At 42.1% G+C, this 24,794-nt stretch overlaps 1 long non-coding RNA gene across 1 annotated transcript; it reads right to left on the reverse strand.

The window, feature by feature from the left end:
* Positions 1 to 20,072: 20,072 nt before the first annotated feature.
* LOC133461541 (uncharacterized) lies at positions 20,073 to 21,767 on the reverse strand. Its single transcript, XR_009784192.1, has 4 exons — positions 21,666 to 21,767; positions 21,275 to 21,414; positions 20,934 to 21,052; positions 20,073 to 20,452 (listed from the first exon to the last, which is right to left on the reverse strand). It is a non-coding gene; the product is annotated as an uncharacterized LOC133461541 (long non-coding RNA).
* Positions 21,768 to 24,794: the final 3,027 nt, after the last annotated feature.

A 24,794-nucleotide genomic window follows, 5' to 3' on the forward strand; every position in this document is an offset into this window, starting at 1 on the left:
ATGTGCCCGGAAGCCAAATTGTGCAGGGTGCAACGGAGTATGGCCAAGGTTCAAGTGTTCAGTGAGTTGTGTCAGTATCCATTTTTCGATTATCTTTGAGGTGGCTGGAAGGATGTTAATTGGCCTGTAGTTATTCATATCTGTCCTTCTTCCAGATTTGAAGATGGGATTGACTATGGCCAGCTTCCAGGCGGATGGAACAACTGAGTGTTGTATGGATGTGTTAATTAAGTGTGTGATCGGATAGGCGAGTGAATCTTTATGTAGTTTTAAAAACATGGTATCAAGTCCGTGGATGTCCTTGGCCTTGGAGTTATTTAGTGAGCTGATGACGTTAACTACTTCAGCTTCAGTGATCTGTTGTATGTCAAATATTGGTATTGCATGATTAATATGAACAGAGCCATACTCCGCAGGGAAAAAAAGTTTAGAGATGTCTTCCACTGACTTTATAAAAAAGTGATTTAGTTCGGTAGCCAGAATGTCTGGACTTCTCACCAGTTTGTTGTCAATAATAAGTTCTAAGTCTGCGTTTTGTTTGTTCCGCTTACCTGTTAATTTATTAATATTTTGCCAGATTTTTTTCCCATCACCCCATGCACTTTCCATGATTGCAATAAAAAAAGTCTGCTTTAGCTTTCCGTATAGTCTGAGTTACTTTGTTCCTTGCCGCGGTAAATTTCAATCTGTCCGTAGTTAGGCTAGACTTTAAGGATTTCTTAAGAAGTAGGTCCCACTCTTTCATTAAGTTAAAACAATCAGAGGTTAGCCACGGTAGAGATACTTTTCTTTGTTTTTGGCTTCCCTTCCTGGAGAAAGATTCCATTATGTTTTTGATGTTTTCATGAAAGGAATCTGTGCTGTAGTCAATATCTTCACAGGAGGTGATCCTATTCCAATTTAGGTCATTCAATGCTGCTTTAAGATTTTCTTGCTGGCTCTTTGGTATGAAGTTGCAGGTAGTTTTCCTATTATGGAAATATCTAGATGGATTAGAAAGGCATGCTTTGGTGAGCTTTCTGGAGAAGAAAATGGCGTTGTGGTCTGATAAACCAGTTAAAAGGTTATGGGTTTTAATGATTCGTTCTGGCTTGTTTGAAAAGAGCAAGTCAATTCTGGTTCTGGATCGAGTGGTAATTCTGGTGGGTTTTTCTATGAGTTGAGAGAGATTAAAGTGTTGAGTTAGATGTTTCAGGTTTTTCCTATCTGTTGTGCTGTCCCAGTTTATGTTAAAGTCGCCAAAGATTCTAATTTCTTTTTTATGATCAAATTGCCATAAAGGAGCTTGAGGCTCCTTTTAAGAAATGAGACTCTCTAGCGCCACCCTTCACCACGACGACCGTTGGGGGTACTGCAGCCAACAGTGAAGCCGGCACGGGAGAACGGGGAGAACGCGCATGCAGCGTCATGTGACGTCACATCCGCAGCCCAGCGCGGGAAATTCGGGACCGAATTGCAGCACATTTTGCAGCACACAGCCTGTTCAAGGCAAAGGAGAGATACACTAGAGCAGTGTTTCTCAATCCTGGTCCTCGAGTACCACTGCCCTGCATGTTTTAGATGCTACCCTGCTTCAGCGCACCGTGATACAAGTACCTGTGTCATCAACAGAACTGTGCAGACCTTGGTGACAAGCTAATTAGGACCTTTATTTAGAATCAGGTGTGTTGGTGCAGGGTAGCATCTAAAACATGCAGGGCAGTGGTACTCGAGGACCAGGATTGAGAAGCACTGCACTAGAGGGCTCATTCTTTTGGGTTTGGAACGCTTCATCTGACATTATTACTAGAAAACTTAAAATGTATACGGATTTTTTTCATAAATCCTGCCAAAATCCGGCCTCAAGCTCCTTTAAGAACGGCTTTGAATTTGTCATAAAAATCTTTTTAGGCAGTAGGTTTTCTATATATACACAAAACAGTTAATGTTATCTCAGGAAAAAGTACAATATTTACCCCAACACATTCAATATTAATCCCAGAGGGCCAGGTAATTTGTTTACACTTCAGAGTGTTCTTGACATATAATAGGACTCCCCCTCCCTTCCCCTGGTTCCTATCTTTCCTAAAAACATTATATCCAGGAAATATTACAGCAGCTTCAGGTGACGATTGGGTCAACCATGTTTCAGATAGCCCCATAAAATCAATATTAGAGTAATTTAATAAAGACTCCACTTGCTCTCTTTTTGGGACCATGCTCCTAATGTTGAGATGCCCACCGAGGAGCCCCTTTTTGCAATGCGAAATATCACTTTTAAATGTATCATTCAGTCCGTTATCTGACTCTGCTGGAGAAACTCCCCATAATTACCATGTCATGACAGTGTGCTTAAAAAATATATATATTTTAAACGTTTTAGGTGGTGATTGTGTAGCTTGAGTTTTTTTGGTTATTTTAAAAGTTTTCTTACCAGAAACATTGTTGAGCAGCTGCTTGTAGGTGTTGTTCAGTTGGTTGACTTTGGTCTTCAGCTGGTTGACTTTCAAGGTGACTACAAGAGCTGTAACACACAATCACTTTACTTTAAATCAACAGAAATCATTTACTTTAAGCAGGGTCGGCCCAAGCCTCCATTGGGCCCTAAGCAAAATATGATTTTGGGGCCTCTATTACAGCTAATAATACTGATTATTGATCGTACACACACCCACTATAAACTTATTTCATGTCATTACTGTCATTACAAATACACTTGTAAAACTAGATGTAAGAACTTTTTTTTGTAGTTAGATTCTAATCCACAGTGATTAAGACCTTGAAAGCAGACAACAGATTAACAATCTTGCAGAAAAATCTTTCAATCAATATTTTGCAAAGTCAGCAACTGCCCCTTCTGGCCACACAGAGAAGCAACAGATAAAAGGTCAAAGAGCTGCACAGTTGCAGCAGTGTTGTTTCCGTCTTCCTATTGTCAGCCTGGCATGTTTTTACCCATCTATGGTTTTTAATCTAAAATGGTATCAAATTCAGCTACAAAAGCGGCCTGGGGTTGATTTACAATTAATATTTAAAGTGATATAGTACTAAGTGTGATACTGAGTGTCATCTACAGTTTAGGCCTACTAAAAAAAACTAAATAACCAAATAGGTAATTTATAAACCATTTACTGTAAACACGTTGTCTACTTTATTTTTGGTTTTAAATAAACTGCAACAGCAATGTGCAACAACAATTTGAAGTGGAACAGCAACAATTAAGTGCAACAACAAAGTACTACAAAAACTAGAACTGTAAATAAAATCACTCAAACCGTACCTCGTCAATATGTTCTCCATATAAGAATAAATTCAAATGTACAAAAACAGACATTATTAAATAGAATAAACAAATAAAGTCAGTTTTTGCGACATGGTGGGCCTTCAACCTACTCCTCAGATGCGAAGTGCGCAATGCAGGGTTAAATGAACACATGACCAGTGGAGCTCTGGAGCCGAGAGGCAGGAGTCAATATGTCAGCAGTCGTCTACTCTAGTCTGTTAACATAATATTGTTTATGTAATAATACTAATTATTGTGTTTTTGTACAATAACATACCTTTGATAATGTATGAATCATCACTCACACATAAAAAAATTATTTCATTTTTTATTTTATTTTATTGTTTTTTAACTCATCTGTGCCCCCTAGTGGTCACGGGGCCCTAAGCAGCCGCTTAAGGCACTTTTCCACTAGTACCTACTCAGCGCGCCTCGACTCGGCACACCTCGTTTGTTTTTAAACACCCAGGTGAGAAGTGGGCCCGTTGGAGCGAAGCTGCTGTGATCTACTATTTGATTGTGTGATCTAAATGGAGAAGACAACACTAAAGACGTAGAGCATGGAGGAGATGATATATGTGCTGCGTGGTCTGCGGCTTGTGTTCGATATCAAGTTAAAAAGTGAGAGTGAAAGAAACTTCAAGCGGCAACGTTTTTTTTTGGTTTGTTTGTTTGTGTCGGCTGAGAAGTGACAGAGCTCCTGGTGGATCTTTAATTTTCTCCTCAGCCACCAGGTTTATGAACATCTGCACCTCAGAGTTGGATCACAAAACAGACGTTTGCGCTGCCATTGCCTGTTGGATAAAATTGCCGCGAGCCGGGAGTCGCTCTCACGCTGACTCCCGCTTCCTGATTCAGAAGTCTGACGGCCCCGTCCCCCGACCAATTGGTGGCGTGTATTGTGATGACGTCAGATACAGGGCCGACTCAGCCGCTTAGAACCTCGGCAGAATAGATACAGAAAATGTATCTACTCTGCACGCCTCCACCCGCCTCGGCCTGTAGGGGAGAAGCGCAAGACAGGGGCGTGGCGAGTAGAGGCGCGCTGAGTAGGTACTAGTGGAAAAGTGCCATTAGTTCGCTTATGCTTTGGGCCGGCTCTGACTTTAAGGTTGTTATTGGATAATGCTCTACTGTTACAAATTGTAATTATATCTTTTTATTCAACAAGCAGTGTATGAAATTTCCTAACAGATTATTTTCATCCCTGGGATGTATATGTGTGTGCTCGTACGTACATATACATATACATACATATACATACATATATATATATATATATATATATATATATATATATATATATATATATATATATATATATATATATATATATATATATACACATATATATATATATATATATATATATATACATATACATATACATATACATATACATACATACATACATACATACATACATACATACATACATACATACATACATACATACATACATACATACATACATACATACATACATACATACATACATACATACATACATACATATGTTGTCTGGGGGAATTTCCACTTGATCTGTCTCTCAAGGCAAACTGGTTCTCGGAAGGGTCAGAAGTATTGTGGTTTATCTGACTCTGATGTTTATTTTAAGATCAGCAGTACGATGTACATCCCCCAACAAGTGGTACTGCGGCTGCCGCTTGGATCCAGGCAGGAAGGCCGGTTTAGTTATTAGTGTGTCACACTCTGAATTGTTGTGGTGAGTGAGTTCACTTACCACTGTGTCACACCACCTCATCGGCTTCATGTGCAACACTTCTTTAGTACCAGCTGCAGCTCCTCACTGCTCATCAGCCAGCATTTTAGCTGCACTGAGGCCTCATGTGCGGTCAGGTGTCTTTGCAGCATGCACTACTTTCCAGCACTAATTTGCAGATTGATGGCTTGGTTGATGGCATCCTTCTGCCTGCTTCCGCTGGACTTTGTTTGCCCCACTAATGGTCTGCATCACCTCTTGGCAGCGAAGGATTTGAGCTTAAGCATCGGATCAACGGATATGGACTAGACATAACGAGGTTCACCTCTGCACTGCATGGGCTCTGTAATCAATCATATCTCTCTAGAGTTACCCAGGCAAAATGCATTTATGACACCTCAGCTTGGAGCATGTACACTTGCGATTTCCCCATAACTTCATAACTTCCCTGCTCATTCAAGTTGGGGAACAGGCTCTGCCTGTCATCTGTCCTGGAAGGTACAAATTGGGACTTCAATACTCGTGTGTATTTCTTATCAGGACACTTATTCATTGTTATCTATTCATTCTATTTATTTAAAAAACAAGGTTCTGGGTCTTTAGGCTTACGTGCACAAACTGATGTACTTACATGCTTTCCTTTTTCCTCCTAATTTCTACAAAATGCATTGTCATCTGTCTTTTCTTATACAGATACACTCAGTACACCATATGCAGAACATTATTTCTACGATCAAAATATGGGGGTTCAGTGTTTGCCCAGGCATGCTTTGACATGTGGAGGTCTGGGGATCAAATCCTCACCAGAGTGGAGGATGATGACTCCACTTGATTGTCCATAACAGTTCTAATGGTTAATTTGTTGTTGTTTTTTTTTGTCCAGAAAGATAATAATCTGATCTGTAAAAATGTGGTTGACAAAAAGCAACATCCGTTGCAAATAAGGTGGATTCTGTGTAAAATGAAAAAGATGATTTCCAAATGTCATAGTGTTGCCAATAAAACTTAAACACTGTATCAGCCTTTGAAACTCAGACATTTAGCCTTTTCATTCAAAATAGTTCATTTTGAATTTGATGGCAGTAACACATTTAAAAGAAGGTGTTACAGAGGAAACAAAAGGCTGGAAATGTTATTGATACAAACCAAAAACTGGTAAACTGGAAAATGTAACTAAGTTAACTGACAGAAGGTCAGTGACAAGACTGGGTATAATAGGCGCTTCTCGGGAGCAAAGCCTCTTAGTTGCAAAGCTGGCCAGATCCCCTCACCAATCTGTGACAAACTGTGTTAAAGCATTGGGAATAATGTCAAGATTTCTGAACTACTGGGACACATTTCAGCCTCAGTAGCAAAGCCTTCAGTAGCTAAATGACATTTAGTGAAAGTAATCAAATTTTCCTTCAAATTGAACTAGTATTTTAGTATTTCTTTTTTCAAAGGTTTTTTGGGCTCTAGTGGCCCTTTATTGGAGATGCAGATTGGAAAGGGGTAGAGAGAAAGAATGGGGAAGACACGCAGCAAAGGTGCGCGGGCTGGATTCGAACCCGCGACCGCTGCAGGAGGAGGACTGTAGCCTCAATATATGGCCCGCTGCTTAACCCACTGCGCCACCGAGCGGCCCAGTATTTTAGTATTTCATAAAAAACCTCCAACATCAACGAGGAAAACAGAGCATACCAGCAAAATCCCATAAGCGAGGAGGGATCCGTTTGAACAAGAATAAATGATTGACATCTTATCTGTCTCAGAGCGGTACAACGACAAATTGTCCAAGACTACTGACAGATAACATGTAGTGCAATGAAAACAATTGTCTCTGACCCTAACATGTAACTCTTAAAGCATTTGTCCACAGAACTGTCCCACATGTTGTAAGTAGAAAACCCCCAATAGTTCCTGGGTTGGATTACTGTGAAAGAACCTTCTCTGTTTGATTTTAGGTTAAACTCAGCAATGTTTTATGAAAGTACGTCATCAGTACTTCAGATATAAACAGCAGTTTCTCTACTTTGTGACCAAAATGCATCATGTAGTTTTTGAGGTGTAGCATTTTATCTTACCGTATCTGAACAAGATGACGACCACGACTAAAACCACCGTGCACAACACTCCTCGACACAGTGTTGCACGTCTGACAGGTCTTTTCTGGAGAGCACGATGCTTCTGAGTCTGTCGTTCTGCAGAACCAGAGATCATAAACTTTGGAGCCACACATGAATGTATAATACCTGAACATAATTATCTCTAAAGTTGAAATGTATTAACTCTGTGTCCTTTGCTTACCTTCTTCCTGTGACTGAAAAACACTAAGGTTATTCCCAACATTCTGATAGATAACCTCCTCCCTTCCTGCTCCGTCTTCTTGCTCATTTCTGTTGCATCTCCCCTTTTTTGATAAATCTGGTTTAGAATTAATATCTGAGGACATCCTGAGAGGACAGAGACAGCCGGACAGGTGCTGTACTTGACTAACTGTGGATCTGCTGTTGAAGTGCTGATATTCTCTTGTACAATATTCAATGTGACATCCGTGCTGGTTCAGCTTCCGGTGTTTCTTGTTCAGCCTTCTATGTGGTTGAATTAAGAAAAAAGTGCGCTGAGTTTTCTTTAACATGTTAGACTTCAAAGGATGATACTAACACCTACACTGCAGAATGACCATCCTGTACACAAGATGAGGTTTTATTTTGATGGTTTTGTTTTCCTCTTACTTTTTTGAGTAACTCTTGTTTCATTTTTTCTTTTATTTTCTTTTTTATATATTTTTTTCTTCTAGTTGTTTTTATTTTCATGGAGCTGGGTTACAGGACCCAATCTATGTGTGGAGATGAGCCCGACTATGTCTGGCCGGTGTCTCTCAACCTCCTGCACAAGCTCCAGCTCCTTCCCCCCAGCGAGGTGATATACCATGTCCCTACTGCAAGGGTTTTGGTCCAAGGATTGGGTCGTCGAGGCCCTGCCACGACTGCTTCCCAGACCACATTGCACCATCCTGTCATGGTCCTTCCTGTAGGTGGTGAGCCTACAGGAAGGCGGGGCCACGTTGCCATTTCAGGTTGAGCCCGACTGAGTCCCATGTGCAAAGACCCGGCCACCAGGCGCTTGCCTTAGAGCTCCAACCCCAGGTGTGGCTCCAGGAAGGGGCCTCGGTAACGCCCATCCGGGCGACGTAACGGCCCTTGGTTTCTTTGTTTTATTGTCCGTGTTTTGGCTTGTGAACCTTTTAGCCTAACCTCTTAGTCTGGCCCGTCACCTAGGACCTTTTTGCCATGGGAGACCCAGGGGCGTAATGCCCCAGACAACATAGCCCCTAGGGAAAATTCAGGCAACACAAACAGTGTGTGTGTATATAAATATGATAAATATGGAAATATGGAAATCAAAGCCCGGGTCTCCTCAAGTTCTCCTCAAATTTCCTCAAACTTAACAGAAACAAAACCCCAATGAGGAAGTCCATATTGGTTCAATGATGTTGTGGAGCGGAAGCTGCTTCTTAATAACCAGAACGTGTGTCTTTAAAACGGAACATTTGCTGTATTCTCCTCAAACAAGCTGCAGTTTACAAAACAGGGGAAAAAACAGCGGATTTTGCCTAGACATCTTGAGCATGCAGTTCTAATCTAAAGCTAGCGATGAACACACGCTTGATCATTTCCTGGAGACTTCAAAATAAAAGCATTTCCCTTTGTAACCGTAAATAGGGTATTTTCAGTACATTCTCCATACTAACATATGAATATTGTCCATTTAATGTTTATCAGGACATGTTCACTTTACTGTAAATAGTTTAACTGTAAATAAATGTAAATAAACTTTAAATACTGTAAATAATGTAAATAGTGCATCTTACACATTTTAACTTACAGTTTTAAAGGAGCTTGAGGCCGGATTGTGGCAAGATTTATGAAAAAAATCTGTATACATTTTAAGTTTTCTAGTAATAATGTCAGATGAAGCGTTCCAAACCCAAAAGAATGAGCCCTCTAGTGTATCTCTCCGTTGCCTTGAATAGGCTGTGTGCTGCAAAATGTGCTGCAATTCGGTCCCGAATTTCCCGTGCTGGGCTGCGGATGTGACGTCAGATGACGCTGCATATGCGTTCTCCCCGTTCTCCCGTGCCGGCTTCACTGTTGGCTGCAGTACCCCCAACGGCCGTCGTGGTGAAGGGTGGCGCTAGAGAGTCTAATTTCTTAAAAGGAGCCTCAAGCTCCTTTAAGTAACCATGAATGATCTGTTTCAATCCCTTTTAATAAAACAATTCACAACATTCTCCCGACCGATGAACAACTGTTCATCACTACTCAGTCCCCTTTAACTTATCTCTAATGGATATATCAACTGAACAGGTCTCTTCAACAAACTGCCTGTCGTTGTACGAACAGTGCAGGAACCAATGAGTCTGTCTCTCCCTGAAACAGCTCTATTATCCTGCCCATTTTCCAGATCTGCCTGGCTATGTTTTCCTCTCCGATCAGAACGACCTCTCCCACTTTCAGCACAGTGGGTACAGGTAACCAGAGCCGGATTAAATAAATGGACTACACTAGGCAGCCTGTGATTTTCGGGCCCCCCTCCATCGATGTTATTTATGAAATCTTAAACTTACCAAAGTTACTAATAAAACTTAATTCACATTTTACATAGCAAAGTCATAGTCAAGTTGGTTCTTTGTATTCCAAAATAAGTCATGTGTTGTATATTAAACAGTCTATCAGACTATCTTTAGATTTTTATTATTTATACGTTATTACAATGCTCTATTAAATGCTATTAAATTATCCTTATCTTATCGATTGTGAGCATTTTGCAGAAAATCTTAATTAAATGTGTTGATTAAATTGAATAGTTAAATAAGAAGTAAAATCTACAAAGACCAATACAATTTGCAGTAAGACAAAGTGTGCTGTAGTATGTACCGTATGTCTGTATGTGTATATGTATGTATGTGTATGCGTATGCAGAGCCGTTTGAGAGATTTGCGAGGCCCTGTGTGAAACAGCCAGGGGGGCCCTCGCGCGTGAGCGTAGCGAGCGCGCGCGCGCGAAATTTTTGGGTTTTTCCGGTCGGATGTCTATATGCGCAATTTTAACTCTCCAATTAGCAAAATACTGGATACCTTCCCCTGCCTCATCATCATCTCTTGCCTCGACGCGGGGCCCCACGGCTGCTTGAGACCCGGGCGGATCGGTGATTTTTGTAACAAATTTATAAAACGTGCCTTTCAGAGAGGCATTAAACTCTTCCATTTTCTTTTGTTTTTTTCTTTTTTCATCCCCTGATGGAAATTTCCTTAATCTGTCTCGTTCTCTCGACATTGTGTGACAGTTTGTTCCAACTCCACCCGTCTGGATCAGAGCAGCTTGTGTCTGCGCTTAGTCTGATCAGTTGTATTGAACAACAGACACGCGTCATCATTGCACATATATTTATTGATATGCACAGACTAGTACACATTTAGGTCCGTAATGGAACGTGACTGTTGATATTTATAAGGAAAAAAAAAAAAATTGGGGAAAAAAAAAAACGGCCCATAGCGCCAGGCCCCTTGGGGCGCCAGGCCCCTTGGGGCGCCAGGCCCCTTGGGGCGCCAGGCCCCTTGGGGCGCCAGGCCCCGTGCGGTCGCACGGTTCGCACATCCCTTGCGGCGGCCCTGTGCGTATGTATGCGTATATATATATGTATGTATACTAAATATAGTAATAATGCACATATATATATATATGCCTTAGGTTTTTACCGGCATGTTATCAACCATTAATATGTGTGCAGACAAAAAAAAAAAAAAAAAAAAAAAAAAATTCTTTTTTTTTTTTTTTTTTTTTTGTCCCTCTGTCTGGGCCCCCCCCCTGTCGGGCCCTAGGCACGTGCCTAGTCTGCCTTTGCGTTAATCCGGCTCTGCAGGTAACTCACACTTGTGAGCTGATTTCAAGTCCATCAGGTAGTCCTTTTTCCAGCTGTTCCAAAAGCTGGTTAACAGTCTCTGCCGGTACCTCCATCTCCGACCCATGACCTCTCTGCTCACGTTGGTTGCCTGAGGTGGTGGAAGCATAGTCTTTGGTGGTAGGGAAGTTAGTCTTTTTCCCAACCAGGAAATGAGAGGGTGTAAGTGGCTGGGACTCTGAAGCATCACTGTCCACATAAGAAAGAGGCCTGGAGTTTAACACAGCCTCTATTTTGGCAAGCATGGTTGTCAACTCCTCTAAGCTTAGTGAAGCTTTCCCAATGATCCTCTTCAGACATGCTTTTACAGATCTCACAAGTCTTTCCCAGAAGCCGCCCCACCAAGCAGCTTGCTAGGTGATAAACTTCCAGGTGATCCCTTTGTCAGCGAAAAACTCTGTTTAGCTCTGACCCTCTGATAGACTTCCCCAGTTCTTTTAGGTCTTGGTCTGCTCTCTTGAATGTTTTAGCATTGTCTGAGTAAATAACTTTACACAGTCCTTGTCTTGCAATAAATCTCTTTAAGGCTAAGAGAAACTTTTCAGTAGTCTGATTTGAGACTAGCTCTAATGCTCTAATGCATGGCTCTAGTGACAGCGCATGTGAATAGTGCAATATATGCCTTTGACTGACCACTAGACTTGACATATAATGGTCCTGCAAAATCTACCCCTGTAACTTCAAAGGGTGGTTACTCAGTAACTCTGTCTCTAGGTAGCGGAGCTGTGACTTGCTGTGCTGGTTTCACCTTAAGTCTCTTACAAATGTGACAATGTGAGATTGTTTTCTTCACCAGCTGTCTACCCGTCAAAACCCAGTATTTCTCCGGCATCTGCACTAGAGTATTTCTGACCCCAGAGTGCATCACTCTCTCATGACAGTAATGAGCTAGTAACTCAGAGTATCTGTGTTTTATAGGCAGCACCCATGGGTGTTGCTCCCTGACACTGTGATCTGAGAGCTGTAGTCTACCTCCTAACGTTACACTCCCCGAAAAAGTGTCGGGTCTGACACATCCACAGCATTAATTATGCAGGGCAGGCTGCGAGAGTGTGGATGGGTTTTATTATAATTTACACATTCACCGGCTAGTTTGCAAAATAGCCGTTTGGCCGGCTATTTTACACATTAACCGCCCTGCCGGTTATTTTGCAAAATAGCCGGCTATTTTGCAAAGTAGCCGTTTTTCTACATTAACGTAACATATATATACATACATACTATATAGGAGAGAGAGAGAGAGAGAGAGAGAGAGAGAGAGAGAGAGAGAGAGAGAGAGAGAGAGAGAGAGAGAGAGAGAGAGAGAGAGAGAGAGAGAGAGAGAGAGAGAGAGAGAGAGAGAGAGAGAGAGAGAGAGCTGCTTGCGGGGTGTGTGGGCGAGCATCCGGAGCGTGGAGCGGAGAGTCAGCAGCTGGACTCCACACCCACGGCCAGCTATTAGTAGGTACAAACAACAACAATCAAACAACAACAACCTGTGGCAACCTTTGTGGGAAGTTATTACAACATTGAAAGTTGAAGATTTTCACTTCCCCACAAATGTAATAGATCTCTACAAACGTAATAGTAATTACATTTGTGGGAAATCGCGTGTTACGTTTGTAGTAGGCAGCGACTATTACATTTTTGGGAAATGTATTACATTTGCAGGATTTTTACATTAAAAGCTGCATATTTTTATTACGTTTGTGGTTTATTACGTTTGTGGGCATTATTACATTGTTACATTTATTATTACATTACATTTACATTGCGTTACAAGGATCTTAAAGCATACTATGTTCAGTCTGACATTTTGCTTGATATTAACTGTAAGAATCCGCAACATGGTATTGTCAGGGTTTGACACTTCCCCCCCAGTTTGTGACTTTCAGTTTCTGTCTTGCCCCGCCTGTGTCCCATCTGCCCTGATTGTGTCTGCACCTGTGTCTCGTCATGTCTCGTTATCCCCTCAGTATATCTTGTCTTGTCATTCCTTGGTTCCCTGTCGGTCCGTATTGTTTCCACCTCCATGTCTCCTCGTAGTTTTTTGATCCTGGTTTTTTGTTAATCCTGCTCTGCAGCGCCTTGTTTTTGCCTTTTTTGAGAATAAACCCTTTTTTGTTGCAACTCCTGGCTCCTGTTCTCCTGCACTTGGGTCCTTAGCAAACCAAACCATGACAGAACGGTCCGACTAAATGGACCCAGCGGGAGAGCGCCTCACCCTAAGGGAGTTTTTGCGCCGGGCCGAGGAGGGGGAGTATGGGGACCCCCTTCTGGGAACATGCCAGGCTCGCGGTGGGCCCAGGAGCCTGCAGGCTCAGGGGAGGCGACGACGAGGGCGTCAGTGCCAGCGCCAGCCCCAGCTTGTTCCGGCTCCAGCTCCTGCACCTGTCCCTGTTCCAGTGGTGGTCCCGGACGCACCTGTCCCTGTTCCAGTGGTGGTCCCGGACGCACCTGTCCCTGCGGGTACCCCCGCAGCCGGCGCCCCGGACCCGGGTACCCCCGCAGTCGGCGCCTCGGACCCGGGTACCCCCGCAGCCGGCGCCTCGGACCCGGGTACCCCCGGAGCCATGTCACGTTCCAGAGCCATGTCACGTTCCAGAGCCATGTCACGTTCCAGAGCCCCGTCAAGTTCCAGAGCCCCGTCGAGTTCCAGAGCCCCGTCGAGTCCCCGAGCCCCGCCGAGTCCCCGAGCCCCGCCGAGTCCCCGAGCCCCGCCGAGTCCCCGAGCCCCGCCGAGTCCCCGAGCCCAGCCGAGTCCCCGAGCCCAGCCGAGTCCCCGAGCCCAGCCGAGTCCCCGAGCCCAGCCAAGAATCCCCGTCACGCCCCCCGCCAAGACCCAGGCCCAGGTCTCGGGGACGCCCCCCCGAGCTCTCTCGCCGGCCTGCCCGGCCTCGAGGACGGCACCCGGAACGCTCTCACTGGTCTGCTCGGTCCCGAGGGCGGCCCCCGGAGCTTTGGCCGTGTGTGGCCTGGGCCCTCCTCCAGGCCCCCTCCGCCCACCCTGGGTTGGGACTGTTGGGACTTCTGGGATCTGTCCCTTGAGGGGGGGGTACTGTCAGGGTTTGACACTTCCCCCCCAGTTTGTGACTTTCAGTTTCTGTCTTGCCCCGCCTGTGTCCCATCTGCCCTGATTGTGTCTGCACCTGTGTCTCGTCATGTCTCGTTATCCCCTCAGTATATCTTGTCTTGTCATTCCTTTGTTCCCTGTCGGTCCGTACTGTTTCCACCTCCATGTCTCCTCGTAGTTTTTTGATCCTGTTTTTTTGGTTAATCCTGCTCTGCAGCGCCTTGTTTTTGCCTTTTTTGAGAATAAACCCTTTTTTGTTGCAACTCCTGGCTCCTGTTCTCCTGCACTTGGGTCCTTAGCAAACCAAACCATGACAGGTATAGAGTTGTGCTCCTTGTATGATCATATTGTAGAGTCCCTCCTTGTGTTACTGTAAGTAGGCCTCTGTATAACATACACAGCCAAGCCAGGCTGGAATGAATATGTTTAAGAGGCTCATGCTGAAGCTAGGAGGGCCTTCAAAGCCTGGGTTGGGTCAGGTAGACATAAACATGGTCCCTTATTTGAATACAAGAAACGGGCAAATGCAAATTTTAAATATGCGTTACGTTTCATTAAAATAAATGAGAATGAAATCAAGTCCGGCTCACTTGCAAAGAAAATGCAAAATAATAATTTAAATGATTTCTGGGAGAAATTAAAAAGATTAATAATTGTAAAACCTTTCTGCCGACAAATATTGATGGTGTAAGCGGTCCAGAGGAAATTACTCAGTTGTGGCAGAAACATTATTATGAACTGTTCAACTGTGTTAAACCAGCACTATGTAACTTTTCCACCTTAATGTGATATTTCATTGTGTCATTGGGTCTGTATCGCCTTCACTGGCACTATGTAACTTTGAGGAGCATGGTAGGAACCCTGCCACACTGAAAAACTACACCTTTTTACGGCTTTGACTGCTTTACGGCATACGTTACTTCCCCCTCCTTCCCGATTCGTAGTCGAGACGAAAATGGGCGGGGCTTGGAGCGCAGAGCTCATGAGAAGCTGGTAACCCGTTGCTGCGTTGTGGCTGCAGCAGCTCCACATAACAGACGTGGAGAAAAGATCGCTAATGGTTTAACTTTTCACCGCTTTCCTGCTTGGAGGCAGAACCACGGAGACCGAGTATCTGATATAACAGAGTAAAAGAGTGAAAGAGTCGTCGGCTCGCTTGGATCGCGGCTGTAACGACCAAACAACCTTCCACACATGATCACAAACAAACACGCACACAGACGGGTCGGATCAAAACACGGGTTTATTAAACCACAAACAAACACAACACACAGACCGGGGTCAGAACAGGTTTTATTCCCCACTTCTCCAGCTAAACGCAGTTGCTGGCCAGCTCTCTGCGGTGCGATTAACCCCAATCTTCAGATAAAACTAGTTTGTTGAGGAAAAAATATTAACTCTTATTTTTAGCTGCAGAGGAAAAAAATAATCTCACGAGGAAAACAAAAATATTGCTCATGCCTCGGAGCATCTTCCGCATAATATAGCAGTCAAAAAAAAAAAAATAAATAAAAATAAAAAAAAATAAAATAAAATAAAAAAAAGAAAAAGAAAAGAGAAGTAAGAGTGATACAAAACATGTACTCTATGTTGTACTATTATACTAATTTATTGAAACACATGGTGAGTCAAACATTTACCAAAGCAGCTGCCAAACACTCCTAAACAAGGTCGCCTAAGACGTGGGTTGTGCAGAACTGCGGCAGTAAATCTCACTCTTTGATAGGGGATTTCATATGGACCCAACCCGTTAATAATCATTATTTTCTCCATATACCGCTCCCTGGCTTCCTTGTTTAAGGTATCCCGGTAAATTCCAGTTCCTTTACAGCAGTTTAACATCTTTTTTTGCGTTCCATCTGTTCACTTGGTGAAACAGAAAAGTAGTTTTGAAAGTCTGTCCCGTCTCCATTCGCTATCAACACAACTGCAAGCGACGGGACAGTTCAATTCAATTCAATTTTATTTATATAGCGTCTAATACAACAGAGTTGTCTCTAGACGCTTTCCAGAGACCCATACCCAGAACATGACCCCCGAGCAGTTATTACATAAACAATGGCAGGTAAAAACTCCCCTAGTGGGAGAAAAACCTTAAGCCAAACAGTGGCAAGGAAAAACTCCCCTTTACGAGGGAAGAAACCTTGAGCAGGACCAGGCTCATAAGGGGGGACCCTCCTGCCGAGGGCCAGACTGGTGGGTCAGGGACGGCAACAGCACAGCAGGCAGGTGGAAGCAGCAACGGGATGACCAGGGGTGGGGACCGCAGGCCAGCACGCAGCTCCCGAAGCTCCGGCCCAATCAGCAAGTCCCAGGTTGGGGTGCAGGGTCAGGGAAAGACTTGTGCTCCGTAATGCAAGCTACAAGCCACCCACGACCACCTGCAGAGAGAGAAAAGGGAGGAGAAGGGGGGGCAGCAACGGGATGACCAGGGGTGGGGACCGCAGGCCAGCACGCAGCTCCCGAAGCTCCGGCCCAATCAGCAAGTCCCAGGTTGGGGTGCAGGGTCAGGGAAAGACTTGTGCTCCGTAATGCAAGCTACAAGCCACCCACGACCACCTGCAGAGAGAGAAAAGGGAGGAGAAGGGGGGCCAGCAACGGGATGACCAGGGGTGGGGACCGCAGGCCAGCACGCAGCTCCCGAAGCTCCGGCCCAATCAGCAAGTCCCAGGTTGGGGTGCAGGGTCAGGGAAAGACTTGTGCTCCGTAATGCAAGCTACAAGCCACCCACGACCACCTGCAGGTTCCGGTGTCCGGCAAAGGATGCTGCAACATGGACAAAAGAGAGAAAAGGGAGGAGAAGGGGGGGCCAGCACAAGAAACTACAGGAGCGACTCTGACACACTAAAGTTTACACTACCTAGAGATTTACCAACACCAGCTAGAGGTTTACTAAACACTAACTATAGGCTTTACTAAACAGAAATGTTTTAAGTTTAGTTTTAAAGGTGGAGGTGGTGTCAGCCTCCTTAACCCAGATTGGAAGTTGGTTCCACAGGACAGGAGTTTTCCGGCAGTACGCGCTGGTGCTCATGGGAAACGTAGTGTTCTTTCTGGTAAAGCACTACCGCTTTTGTCCAAAAGATGCCGCCAAACTCAACAAAACCTGAAAGTTACGTTGTGCTGCTTTAAGAGTAACAGCTTCACAGTGGGCAGTATTGATAACACTGAAGATGTGGCAGTCTCTCCACAAGAAGTCTGATGCAGTTATCATGCTAAAAGATAATAAGGCATGTGGTAAGGACAAGATTTCTGCTGAGCATTTAAAATTTGGAAGTAGAAGACTCTGTCCTCTGCTTGCCATCTGTTTTACTGGGTTTTTAGTTCATGGTATTTTACCTGATTCCATTTTATCTGTTGTATTGGTGCCTATTATTAAAGACAAAGCTGGTAAAATAAATAGTAGCGAAAATTATCGACCTACAGCCTTAGCCAGTATTTTATCCAAAATCCTGGAGAGGATCTTACTGAATAGGCTAGAACGGTTTATCCTGACATCTGATAACCAGTTTGGTTTCAAACCCAGACATGGGACCGACATGTGTATTTTTGCTCTAAAGGAGATTTTAGATCTGTATAACAGGCATAATTCTGTTGTTTTATAAATTGCACAGTAGTGGTGTTCCCAAGTATCTTTTAAGGCAGGGGTGTCATACTCATTTTCACCGAGGGCCACATCAGCATAATGGCTGTCCTCATAGGGCCAGATGTAACTTACAAATGTAACTAAATGTAATTCAATGTAATGTAAAATAAATGTAAGTACCCCTTAATGTTAAATAACTCATTATTTATTATAACTTATTCAAGTGACAATTACAGTTGAATAGAAAACATGTGTTTGCTTGTTGCTCTAACATAAATCTTTTTAAATTTTATTAGCTTATGAAAACCCACATTAACCCCATTAATAAAGGATCAAACTGTCCAAGTGAATAAACGAAAAAATAACAAAACTGAGCTGCAAAAAACTTGTATGACATGTAACATTTAAAAAAAAACGGCTGAACACAGCCTCAACTGATGGTTTGATAACAACAATTTGGGTTTTTCGGTTAGTTTTTGATGAGGAGATGCTGCCAGTCCTTGAACACCAAGTGGATTCTCTCTCTACTCTCGATTGATCAAGTTCTGAAAATGATAAACACAAAACAAAATGCAAGCACAATCATTAAATTGCACACAGTTTAACTGTTCTTTTTCTTGGTTGAATAACATTTTATTATATTTTAATTTTTTTTTTTATGCTTACCTGTGTGTTGAGTGGATGAGGCAGGTGTATATGCGGCGACCCAGTGGTTTTTTCCACACATCACCAGCGCTGCTGATCTGTGACTCTATACGCGCCCATCTCACAGACAGTGTATAAAAAGAAGTGAAAAATATGAATGCGGTGCTTGCTGTTATTCCGGGAGGTCTGACGAAGGAATTCCAACCGCTGGACGTCGGTATGAACCGGCCGTTCAAAGTGAAGCCTGAATTATGGTTCCGCGTTAAATGGACGCAGAATACGGCAGGGTACGGCGTAGCCTACGGCGTAGGGTACGCGGCCTCGTAACCTGCGGCATGGCTCTGCGTTGGTGTAACGCGGAACCATAAATCAGCCTTAAGCAAGCGGCGTGGGAGCAATGGATGACTGAGGGGGAACACAGTTTCACAAAGACTGGAAGGTAGCGCCGGGCAAGTTATGTTACAGTTTGCAGATGGATTGGTGATGCGTGGGCTAACGCGTCTGCTGGGATTATTTTGCGAGCTTTCACAAAAGCCGGATTTTCTGAGGGGCCTCACGGCACGGAAAGTGACTCTGACAGCGAAGAAATTCGGACTGGCACAGCTGATTTAGAGGAGCTCTTTAATTCAGAAACAGAAGATGAGGACTTCGATGGGTTTGATCAATGTAAAAACTGAAATAAAGTAAATCAAAATACGTTTTTCTCCCGCTCTATTTTTAAATACGCACAATTGTGTGTTCTGCAGCGCGCATGTGTGTGTGTTGACGGCACCTTTTCGTTTGGTGCGCCGTGTGTGTGTTTTAAATCCAAAAATGACACACACAACTGAGAGTGCGCCTTTCCACATGGCGCTCCGAATGTTTTTTTTTTAAAAGGCGCGCGTGCAGTGAGCAGCAGTGAGTGAGGTAACTAGGCAACGGAGCGCAAAGGAGCGGATCGTCTGCAGTTTTTGTTTTGCAGTTTTTAATAAAACAATTCACAACAAATGAAGACTACCTCATTGGGGACACTGCTTGATTCCACCTGTCTGTATAAATGTCTGTTGGATACCTGCAGACATCCAGCCTGCAGTCCCCCCTCTGACCACCTCAGTATCTGCTGTCTAAATCTGTTTATAAAGTCATCCCTGTAGTACAACTGTTGTGTCTGTGTCTCTCCTCTCTCTGTTCTTCATTCTCTCTGTCTGAAGTTGGACATTTTACTGAACTCGAGAAACTGCAGTTTAGCTTCAACCCAGAAGTTGGAATGTTGGTGTTTGGATCCAACCTGAAAGTCTGAATGATCTGTTTCTAACATCCTGGTACCAGACACTGCAGGACTCCCTCAGATGGTTCTGTTCAGATCCTGACTGGTTGGAGGTCTTTTAGGACCACGAGGAGCTGCTGCATAACCCAGAAACTGAAAGAGTGACTGTGATGTTCTGGCTGATCAGTTTAAGTTTCAAACTCAGAAACTTTCTGAGAAACTGAAAAAATAAAATAGATAACACAATGAAGTTGAAGATAAGGTCTTTATTTACAAATCTTTGAAAATTATAAACATTATATAAACTTGATGTCAAACTGACAAAAAACACGTTAATAAAAGATTCAGGTCTGTTTTTGAAAAAGAGAGTTTGCTCATCCTCATGTTCTTGTATTTTGGTATCTTTAATTTAAACACTTTCATGTTAAAAACAACTAAATTGTAACTTCAGACTTTGTGTCCGAAACATTTAATCCAAAACATTTAATCCAACAGCTGTTGTCAAGTTTCCTTTTTTATTGAGGGTTTTTCCTCTGTTACTGAAATACACTTTGCCAGGAGGACAAATGTTTATGTAAATGTCGCAGAATAAAGACAATTATTTTAACTGACAACTCTTCATTCATCACATATCAAATTAAAACACAAGTAAACAAATTGAAGAAAAGCTGCATTTATACTTATTTACAATAATTATATTTTACTCCAGCAAAGTTCTCCTGTAGTTCTGATGACAGCTTCACTACCCTGTACACATAATGAAGTTCAGAATCACCACATTTATAAATGACACATGAAACACAATAAATGAAAGTGACCAAATGTTATCTGAAGTTAATCAGGATTCAACAAAGAAATCTTGTATTTGCTTCTCACAGATCCAGTTATTAGTGGAAGTGTGAAGTGAATGTGTCAATTTCCCTTCAGTAGTACAACACAGTGCAGCATATTCACGTTTGTTGTACTGATGTTGAGACCATCCTGCAGTCAAGAACCTGTGAAGTATTAAAACAACATGTTCAGCTGAGATGGAAATCAAGATTATTTTCTGATAAAACTGACACCTTCTGTAATTCTTTTACACAATGTTCACTTTTTAATGATCACAATGAACTTTTGGTCTGATTCCAGATGTTGGATGAGGTCTTCATTAAATACTCCAACATGGTATCCATTCATTTATTCCAGTGAAAGCAGCTCAGTCTGCACATCTTCCACAAATCTCTTCTCTCCTGCTGATCACAAACTAAATACACTATTTAAAAACTGTTGAGAACGAAGATTTGATGTCTCTTTCATCAGACTTCTCATTGAGTTTTTATGAAAGAAACAATAAATGATTCACGCAGCTGTTCATTCAAATAAATGTGTTACAGAAATCCTGATGATACAGATTTTAACATGTTCTTCTGTTTTACCTGTTAACAATTTGAAAACAATGACTTTGATGAAATTGTAAAAGAAACACTGTCTTACGTTGTTGTCAGTAGTGATCCATCCACCCATTTCCATTCAAATGTTTGTTTACTTGGTGACCATTCCGATTTCAGACCAATCCAGGAGGTTTCATTTGGGTACAGTCTTCCCACAAAATCCTAAATGACGAGACAAAAGTAGAATCTGCCGTCATGAATCTGCATATCTGTCTCAGTATCCTGATGATTGTGTTTGAAAACAATCTAAAAGATTTAAAAACACATTTCTAACTGAAATCCATCAGGATGGAGACAGAAGCAGCACACAGACTGACAGCAGGTGGAGAACACAAGTAACAGAAAACTGCAGTAACATCAAATACACTGACATCAAACACCCACCTGCTCCTCTTTGCTGTTTATGATCACCAGATCAGCTCCTCTTTTCTCACACTCCCTCCTGCTCTCAGACCAAGTTTTACTCTTTGTGAATTTTCTGTAAAAACTGGATCCAAATCTTCTCCATCCTTCATGACACTCTCCTTCATATCAGATATCAGACAGACAAGTGTTTTAGAAAGATTTAGCATCACATTTATGAGTGTTCTTTCAATATTTCGATATCTCCTTCAGGTGTTACCTTTACCTTTCAGGTTATTTGTATAAACATTTTAGCTCTAGCTTTCTGTCTTATCTATTTTTAATTAAGCTACACTAATAGAAATAAGAAGTTACTGTATAGGGGCTAACGCTGAAGTTCAAGTTTATTTATTTGGTCATAAATCTTTCTTACCATCAAGTTCAATTTTGAGCTGATTATAAGTGTTGATCAGTTGGTTGTTTTTGACCTGCAGCTGAATGTTGATGGTATTTACTTGGTCGTGTTCCCTCTGCAACTGTTCTTTGTCCAAAGTGATACCTGGTATAACAGTATAAGTATAACATCAAAACATATTGTGAAATACACAAACTAAATACACTATGGATAACATGTGTTGTGGTTGAGGAGCAGGTGGTAGAGAGACTGGATGTTGGAAGGCTGGTAAAACTAATAAAATAAATTAACAAGAACTGGTCAAACAGACATTCTGTTGAAAAAAATGAGTAGATTATAAAAAACAAAAATTGACACAAACTATTATTTATTACTGAAGTACAGATAGTTGACAGATAAACATCTAAAACCTGAAGAGAAGTGGAGTCCTTAGGACCTGGATTCAAGAAAACTGATCTATGAAGGAGAAAAATGAAATAAAAGGAAAATGCGTCATGTTGTTGCATATATTGACCGCTAGATGGCAGCGTTGTAACTGAATACACTCAGTTTCAGCCTCCTGGGGTCCGTTTCACAAAGCAGGTTCAACAAACTCTGAGTCTAATCCTGAACTCTTAGTTGATCTACTCTGAGATCGGAAACTCTGAGTTTTCGGTTCCAGAACGGCGGATTTGAGGTAATTTACTCAACTCTAAGTAGTTTCACCTGGAGTTAAGCTCGTGCGTGAGGGAAATAAAAAGCCATCATCAGTAGAGCCTGATACAAGGATTCACCATGGCAACCGGCGACAACAAAAGAGCAACATACTTTTTATTTTTTTTATTTTAAACTTTATTTATCATTTCAATTTACAAAATCCCTTTGAGGAAACGTTAGTTTGCATCTGAAGATCCACATACTTCACGCCGTGTCCTTTTTCACCCGAATGGAATTAGAGATTTTAATGCACGCATACGGCGAATTTGAACATGTTTTTTGAAAAAAGAGTAACACTGCAGCACAGAATATAATATAAAATTAATTTAACAGATCTCCACATCATTCTCCTGCAATCCTATGGAACCCCTTGATGGCTTGGACAGGTTTATGATAGGCTTGCCACCCGTGAAATACGGTATTGTTCCGTAATTGGGAATTAAAAGTTGCGTTCCGTATTGAACCAATACAGACACATATTATGCCAGCAGGGTTCTCCAACTCCGGTCCTGGAGGGCACCTATCCAGCATGTTTTAGATCTTTCCCTGCTTCAGAACACCATGATACAAGGAGCCGTGTCAGCAACAGAAGTGTCCGGACCTTGATGACAAGTTAATGACGACCATTGATTAGAATCAGGTGTGTTCATGCAGGGAGACACCTAAAACATGCTGGATAGGTGGATCCAGGACCGGAGTTGGAGACCCCTGTTGCTCTTATTTATTCATGTAATAATATACAGGTGGAGGTCGGAAAATTTGAATATATTGCAAAACTTCATTCGTAGTAAATTCAATTTAAGGTGAAACAAATATTATTTACCACTACATGCAAAGTGAGATATTTCAAGCCTTTATTTGTTATAATTTTAATGATTATGGCTCACAGTTTATGAAAACCCCAAATAAAAAATCTCAAAAAATTAGAATATATTATGAAATCATTAAACAATTCAATCATCAAAATTATAACAAATAAAGGATTAACATATATTGCTTTGCCTAGTTGAGACTATGTATAATGTACATGTATTACGTGGTCTGATAACCATCTCCCGACGAATATTTAATTCTCTGCGCATTAATTCTGCACCTTCATCAATTGTGTCTTCATCAAAAGGACATGCCGTGTTCGTGACAATGGACTTCTAATATAAATACTGACTCTGTTTTTAATGACAGACGGCAGAACTTCGCCAAAACTCGCCTGCTGACTGAATGAATGAGGAAATCAAATGTGTGTGCGGCTCTGAAAGAGGCGGAGACGCAGAGAAACTCCAGGTTTCAGGATATAAACCTGGTCCCGACCAGGTTAGGTTCAGAGCGTCTGTTACTACGGTAACTGACCGAGAGCTTAAGTTACCTCTCTTTGTGAAACAGGCTAGAGTTACTCCTCTTTCTCTGGTTTGAGTTACCTCCCTTTGTGAAACGGAAAACTCAGAGTTTCCCTCATTTCAGGGTTAACAGACTCCGAGTTTTCACTAAACCTGCTTTGTGAAACGGACCCCTGGACATGTGCTCGCCCCACATGTGCACGTGTGACCACGCACGCATTCAGAAAGTAAGAGAGGAAACAACTGAACTTATTTCTTTATTACTATCACTCACTTTCAGATCTTTTTTTTATCATATCATTTCTTACATTTAAATGTATCATTCAGTCCGTTTTCTGACTCTTTTTTCTGCTGTCTGTCACTGTGTCTCTTTTGCTGGGGAAACTCCTCATAATTACTGTCATGACAGTGTGCTAAAAAAATTATTAAAGTTAAACATTTTAGGTGATGATTGTGTAGCTTGAGTTTTTTTGGTCGTTTTAAAAGTTTTCTTACCAGAAAGATTGTTGAGCAGCTGATTGTAGGTGTTGTTCAGTTGGTTGTGTTTGGTCTTCAGCTGGTCGACTTCCAAGGTGACTAAAAGAACTGTAACACACAATCACTTTGCTTTAAATCAACAGATATCATTTACTTTAAGGATGTTGATAATGCTCTGCGGTTACAAATTGTAGTTATATGTTTTTTTTCAAGAGGCAGTGCGTGAAATCTTCTTACGGATTATTTTCTTATACATATATACATACATATATATGTATATATATATATATATGTATATATATATATATATATATATATATATATATATATATATATATATATATATATATATATATATATATATATATATATATGTATACAGCTCAGCCTTCAATACCATAAAACCGGACATTCTAATCCCCAAGCTATGCACCCTGGGGCTCCCACCATCCACCTGCTCCTGGATTAAGGACTTTTTGGTGAACCGACCCCAGCGCGTGAAGCTCGGTCCTCACCTCTCCTCCTCCCGCACTCTCAGCACTGGCTCTCCTCAGGGCTGTGTGCTGGGCCCACTTCTGTACTCGCTCTACACAGGACTGCAGCCCCGCCCACCCAGAGAACGTCATTGTCAAGTTTGCTG

Source organism: Cololabis saira, chromosome 15 (genome assembly GCF_033807715.1).
Source record: "Cololabis saira isolate AMF1-May2022 chromosome 15, fColSai1.1, whole genome shotgun sequence".
NCBI lineage: Eukaryota > Metazoa > Chordata > Actinopteri > Beloniformes > Belonidae > Cololabis > Cololabis saira.